Below are 7,800 nucleotides of genomic sequence, written 5' to 3'. Positions count from 1 at the left end.
AAATAGCCTGATAAGACTAATATTTGCATATGGAAGTAAAGGAGATAGAAATTTCACCCTATATTAAAAGTGGATTGTCACTTGTCATTGGGGTTCCTAAAACAAGTTCTAAACCTATGTCTTTGTTCCTTTTGAACAGGATATTGCTAGATTAAATTTATGCCCAGAAGTTATTTCTTCTCGTCTGCAAAAGGACTTATATAAGTAATATAATGTGTATTTTAAAATTATTATGATGTTGAGTCACACCACTCAGGTACATATCTAAAAGATCAGCAGAACCAAGTGGCAATTACCAAGCTTCCCCCAGAAAACCAGAAAGACATAGTGACTGTTTTTGCTGGGGGAGAGCCAGAATTAGCTTGTGGTAAGGAACCAGAGTTTGAGGATATTAAGCAATTGCCTTTATATTTGCTGCTTTATAGAGTGATGGAGATCTTGTATGTCAGTATTGTGCACGAAGACCGAGCACATTTCCTTCTACCCTACATCTCATGGAATTCATTCAGGAGTTTGTGTCCTCTTTTAGATAGATAGATAGATAGATAGATAGATAGATAGATAGATAGATAGATAGAGATAGATGAATATTTAAGATAGATAGATAGATAGATAGATAGATAGATAGATAGATAGATGGATGGATGGTAGAAATGTACTTATTTTTATTGTGTTCAGTGTTTTGCCAACATGTATGTCTATATACCACTTAAATGCAGTGTCTATGGAGGGCAGAAGATGCTATCAGATCCCCTGGAGTTGAAATTACAGATGAGTGTTAGCTACTAATTGGGTGAAAGGAACTGAACCTGGATCCTCTATATGAATAGCGTCTGCTCTCAATTGCTGAGTCACCTCTTTACCCCCTGTTTTGTTTGTTTTTATTTTAGTTTTTTGAGACACAGCTTCTCTGTGTGGTTCTGGCTGTCCTGGAACTTGCTCTGTAGACTGGGCTGATCTCAAACTCACTTGCCTATACCTCCCAAGTGCTGGGTTTAAAGGTGTGCACTACCATATCCTGGCACCAATCTTTATTTTTTAATGTATATTAGTGTTCTTCCTGCATGCATGTAAGTGCACCAGGTACATGCCTGATGCCCTCAGAGTCTAGAAGAGGTCAACAAAAGTGGTTGTGAGCTGCCATGCAAGGGCTGGGGACTGAACTTGAGGTCATCAACAAGAGCACCAACAGTCTTAAGCACTTAGGCATTTCTTCTCCAGCCCTCTGTGGACTGGTAATGTCTGGAGGAGATATATTGATTTGGTTTGTCGGATCTATGTGTTTTTGCACTGGGACATGAGTATCTAGATCATTTGAGGGGATCATTGTTAAGTCCACATGTTTTCAATGTTCAGGAGGAATTAGGTTGCAATAGGGATTGGCATGTCATTTCCTCTGTTAGATTTGTGCTCAGGCCATCAGACTCTGTCCCCAGTCCTCCTCTGACAGTAGAAGGCTTTTTTTCCCCCTCGTTTTCCTTGTATGGAAAAGCAGTAATAATTAAGTACAAAACAATCACCTCTTAAGTTCCAGTCACTTTGGAAAGGGGACACTGGTGATACCAGATATACTGAAGTATCAGTAATCGTGGATACGAAAGTTGATAGCAAGAAAGTAAAAGGCATACATATTAGAAGGAAGGGAGGGTTGGTGCTAAAAGAGTGTGATGGGTCTGGGGAGGGAGTCAGGGTGTAAGGGAGCTGGAATGGAGAGGAGATGTGCTATCAGATTGCATAGGCTAGTGTCATCTCTCAGATCTCTCAGCTGAGGCAGAGAGATCCTGCAAACCAGGGCAGGCTATATTCCTTGGGTGAGGGGAAAGAAGCAGTGGGGGGCAGAAACTGGGGAAGATGAAGATGGTCTGAAACATGGCGTTGGGTATTAAATAAAGAAGGAAGAGATGTGGTTGGTATGGAGAGCGAGGTAGCAACAGCGAGTGATAGCTGCCTGACTGCTGGATTCCCATCAGGGTTCCCTTCTCAGCTCCCCTGCGACCCACCGCTGACCTTTCAAACCTCCCAAACTGTGTACTCCTTTAGAAGGGCGATTGGTTTAGTTTGCTTTTCTGGTTCTGTGATAAAACACGATGGCCAAATGAAAAGTGAGAAAGGAAGAGTTTATTCACCTTACAAGTTAGAGTCCATCATGGAGGGAAGTCAGAACTAGAACACAAATAGAAACCAGTCTGTTTCCCAGAGTCAGTCTGTTACCTTTCTTATATGGACAGGGCCCATCTACCCAAAGGTGGTACCCACCCACAGTGGGCTGGGCCCTCCTCCAGCAATCAACAATCAAGGCAATGCCCTACTGACATGCTACAGGCCAACTGATGGACAGAAGTCCTCAACTGGAGCCCCCTCTTCCCAAGTGTGCCAAGTGGACAGCCAAGATTAGACATTACAGTGTAGTTTGCTGAATATTAATTGTATCTCCTTAAGTTTATATAGAACCTCCCCCCCCCCTTTTTTTTTTTTTTTTTTTTGTTGTTTTTCGAGACAGGGTTTCTCTGTGTAGCCCTGGCTGTCCTGGAACTCACTTTGTAGACCAGACTGGCCTTGAACTCAGAAATCCGCCTGCCTCTGCCTCTGCCTCCCGAGTGCTGGGATTAAAGGCGTGTGCCACCACGCCCAGCTTCTCCCCCCTTTTTTGAGACAGGTTTTCATTTAGCCCATGCTAAGGATGATACTGGGATTATAAGTGTGTTCCACCATGCTAACCCACCGTTGTGATTGGTTGGTTGTTGGTTTGTTCTGAGACAGGGTCTCACAAACCACGGACTAGTCTCTGATTAGGATTACTTCTAATAGTTCTTCTTGACCCATCTCCTGATTGCTGGGATTGCAAGCATACATCCCTAGACCTAGTTTATGCAGTTCTAAGAACCGAATCTAGAACTTCACACTTGGCAGCAAGCATCATAGTATATTGGCACAGATTCCCAACCCCTTAATTCTTACCATGGCTAAAAAGCTGTCCTTAATCTGGTTTCACCTCTTTCTGCTCTCTCCATGCCTGCCTGGCTCCAACCTCCTCACTTCTCTCAGCACCTCTGTACTTGGCACTTCTGTCTGGAATGTTTTCCCCTATCTACAGCTCTGTGCTGTAGAATTCTTCCATGGAAATCCTTTCTGCTCACAGTAAATAAACTCTAAGGAAATAATGCACCCCCTGAAATCCCAAGCTCACTTGCTCAGGTTCATTTTCTCAAGGCCACTTTTCACCATGTAATTTCTCATTTTTAAAATCTCCTTATAATCTATTTCCCAATAGAAACTGCACAGGGACAGAAGTGGTTTATCTGGGCCAGCTGGCCCAATGGCTCAGATAAAGTCACTTGCCATCAAGTCTGGCAGCCTGACCTTAGTCCCAGGACCCCACATAGTGGAAAACAAGAACCAACTCCTGACTGTTGTCTTCTCACCTCCATATCCCCCAACCCAAAATAAATAAAGGTAATTTTTTAAAGTAAGGCTTTCCACCTTATTGGCTATGATTGCTCTGTCTTTTACACCTTTGTGTTATAAAGCTTGTTTGGGTTTTAGCACTGTCTTCTCAAAGGCTGGCCCTTAGAATGCCTGGATCTTAGCACTAGTAGCAATTTAATTAATGTTATTTCAGTGCATAAATTGAAGCACAATTGGTGATGATTAATAGCTTTAATATATTTTATAGTGTTCTTAAAATAGTTTTAATAATAAAGCAATTAGCTCTAATAAGGTGTTTGGAAAATCTCTCGAAATAATCACATAAATATTCTACACATATTCTGAAGACCATGTTTAGAAAACAGTCAGAAGAACATGATTTTGTGCTATTCTTAAGACTCATCCAAGACCCACCTATCAAATGCTCAAAAAGTTAGCCAAAGGAATTCTGCAGATCAAAAGCTGGACATGGTGGTGCATGCCTTTAATTCTAGCACTTGGGAGGCAAAGGCAGATGCTGTGAGTTCAAGCCCAGCCCTGTTTACATAGTTAGTTCAAGGACAGGCAGAACTGTGACAGAGTGAAACCCTGTCTCAAAAAACAAAAGAAAACAAAATAGAAATTCTGAAGATCACCATAGTAAGACTTTAGAGAGGAACCTAGCTTACTCCCCCAGGAGACTAAAAGATAAAATCCTACAAATAAACAAAGAATGGATTGTATATGTGACTCCTACTGACGCCAGTGGGGACTGCACAAGACGAGTGGAAATGAGAATATATTTCTAAATGTGTAGACCAGGCACTTGGAAGGCAAAGGCAGATGGACCTTTGAGTTTGAGGATAGCCTAGTCTAAATAGTGAGTTCATACATACACGCACCAAAACAAACAAACAAATAAACAAACAAAGTGCAAACCAGGAATATGCATAGATAGCATAATTCCAATGTTCCAATGTCTGGGAAACAAAACCCAGAAAGCAAGTGGACCTCTCTATACCAGCAGACTAAGCTGCTAACTGACTGGCCTACCTTACCACAGTAGGTCTGCAGCTTTCCAACCACCACAGTACATCTGAAGCTTTTCAACCAAAAGAGTATCCATAACTCTACAACCTCATAGTTCAACCACCACAGTATGTCTGCAGCTTTCCAATCACAGTAGGCCTGCAGCTTCCCAAGCTCCTGAGGGGAGGGCAGCAGATGCTGGGGAACTGCAGCCACCCTTGTCAAGTACAGAGGTCTCTCTGCTTTCAGAGCCACAGAAAGGACAGGCAGGCAGTAGAGGAGCCCTGTCTGGTGACATAGAGAACTTGTGGGGAATTCTTTTGTCTCCTGTTCCTTTCACTTGGCAGTCACTTCTACTGGGAATAGGACTTCTGAATTTAAGAATTTTGAACAAAAGCCAAATAATTTGTTCTGCAAGAGGCTGTCTAGAAAGCCAATTGACTGACAACATGGAACAAACAAACAAACAAATCAGCCTGAGAGAATCATCTAGCATTTTCAGAAATCCAAATCTCCTATATAGGGAATATAATATATAATTTCAAGATTATGTAACAATAATCATTGTCTTTTTGTTTATTTTTAAGTTTGGACAGCTGTATGTACATTGGGATGTACATGGGTGTGTGTGTGTGTGTGTGTGTGTGTGTGTGTGTGTGTGTGTGTGTGTAGGACATTGGGTGTCTTCCTTAATTGTGCTCCTACGTTTTTTGTTTGTTTATATAACTGTTTAAATTTTATTTAAATACATTATGGGCAACATCCTATGAATAGCTATTTATGACAGCCCTCATAGGTAGATCATCCTCTTTAAAAATTACTTTTATCATACTTACATTTGTATTTAATATACTTCTATCATACTCATCCACTAGGGCGAGTGTGATTATCTTATCCCCCTCCTACTTCCTCTAAAGCCCCTACTTATTCCTAGGTCACCCCCTTCTGCTCTCACTGAATTTAATTAGGATTGCTTGCATGAGTATAGACAACTTAACACAGTGACTACACCAAGGGGTGGGGGGCAAGCACTACCTGCCAAGAGCTCTTCAGCTGCAGGTGTTGTCTCATGAGCTTCTCCTGCGTCCATGATGGACAATTAACCGGCTTGATCTTAGGCGGGCATTGTGCATGTGACCACAGCTGCTGTAAGTTCCTCAGTGTGATGTCCATGTCAGCACATTCCTCCCTATTCTCTGGCTCTCTTGTATGTTTCTACCATCTCTTCTAAGATGTTCCTAAGCCATGGAGGGGATGAAATAATGTATTCCACTTATGGCTGAGCATTCAATAGTCGAGTGTTCTTAGCACTTCAACCAGTTGGGAGTCTGCATTAATCAATACTCACTGTAAAAGGAAGCAATAATAATCTGTGGTCATAAACATAAATATTTGGAAGGCATTTGATAATACATTTATTTAGCAAAAGAGCAGTAATGGGTTTCTCACTAGGGCTTATCACCTCTGCGACCTTGGGCTTTTAATTGTTTAAAATCCATCCTGTGGAAAGGACCTTGTCTTAGTCAGGGTTTCTATTCCTGCACAAACATCATGACCAAGAAACAAGTTGGGGAGAAAAGGGTTTATTCAGCTTACACTTCCATACTGCTGTTCATCACCAAAGGAAGTCAGGACTGGAACTCAAGCAGGTCAGGAAGCAGGAACTGATACAGAAGCCATGGAGGGATATTACTTACTGGCTTGCTTCCCCTGGCTTTCTCAGCCTGCTCTCTTATAGAACCCAAGACTACCAGCCCAGAGATGGTACCACTCACAAGGGGCCTTTCCCCCTTGATCACTAATTGAGAAAATGCCCCACAGCTAGATCTCATGGAGGCATTTCCTCAACTGAACTCCTTTCTCTGTGATAACCTCAGCTTGTGTCAAGTTGATACAAAAACCAGCCAGTACAGACCTCAAGTCCAATCAGGTGATTGGTTAGCCTTACAACAGTAATGCCACAATTGCACAGTGAACACATCTTACCTAGCATACCTGTATTCTAGCAGGCAGTATACACCACTGGGAAAGGCTCTTCTTACCCAGGAGCCTGCAGGGCACCTTCTGGTACTGTGACAGCTAGTCAATTGGAAGGATGTTTCCAGGGGAGGGACAGCTTGATTTCTTTATGTCTGCAACCAAAGTTCCACATTATTTCTGAAGCAGGTTCTTTTATCAAATCTGAAGCTCATCAGTTTGGCTGTTCAGCAACCCTGCCTCAGCCTTCCCAGTGCGGGGATTCCTTCCATGTATACACCAACATGTTTGCATTCTTTCATGGGTTCTGGGGATCCAAATCTTAGGTTTTTGTTTTTTTTGGGTTTTTTTTGTTTGTTTGTTTGGTTTGGTTTGGTTTTTCGAGACACGGTTTCTCTGTGTAGCCCTGGCTGTCCTGGCACTCACTTTGTAGACCAGGCTGGCCTCGAACTCAGAAATCCGCCTGCCTCTGCCTCCCGAGTGCTGGGATTAAAGGCGTGCGCCACCACGCCCGGCTCAAATCTTAGGTTTTTAACAGCAAATATCTCTGTAGACTCATCCCAATTCTAACAAGACAGCCTTAGTGTCCCTGTAGCAAATTTACCTCACATTTAATCCCAGCAAAACCAGCAAAATTCTGTACTTAATAGAACCCACTGAAAGTTATTGAGTCTTGAATTTAACAATATGGAGACAAGTTTCACATGGCCACAATTTTCTCTACTGGAAAAATGAGAGGCAATAATCTTTGCCTTACTCATCTCTTAGAATTACTAAGATACTCAAATTAGGACTTAAATGGAATCACTTGAAGCCGGGCATGGTGGCTCATCCTGTACAGCCAGCACTCGGAGAGCTGGGCGAGTGAAGAGAACAAATCACCACGAGTTCTAGGCCAGCCTTGGTTAAAGAGTGAGAATGTCTATCTCAAAACAAAACAACACCATTTGAAGCACAAACAATAGTTCTCGTGCTCAATAATAAGTACTTTCCAAATTTAAATATATGTGCCACCCCATAAAATCTTCAAAAATAGACTCTTTTACTAAAAAACAACTTAATCTCCAAGGTTTTATAATTTACTTTCCTTGGGCCAGCGAAGCAGCTCAGTGGGTAAAGGGGCTTGCCCCCAAATCTGACGCCCTGAGTTCAATCCCCAGAGTCCACATTGATGGAAGAGAGAACTGATGCCACAGGTTGACATCTGACCTCTGCACTAGTGTAATAGCACACCTGTGTACACGCGTGTGCACAGACAGACAGACACACAACACACACACACACACACAAATAAATAAACAAGCAAACATTAAAAGTATTCCCCTTCCTTTCTCCACTAATCCCCAGCTCATTCATACATTAATATTGAGAGTCATGTGGTTTCATTTT

The sequence above is a fragment of the Mus caroli genome, unplaced genomic scaffold (assembly GCF_978045245.1).
Source record: "Mus caroli unplaced genomic scaffold, Mus_caroli_1 scaffold_6, whole genome shotgun sequence".
Lineage (NCBI taxonomy): Eukaryota > Metazoa > Chordata > Mammalia > Rodentia > Muridae > Mus > Mus caroli.
This window is presented reverse-complemented; position numbering follows the sequence as displayed.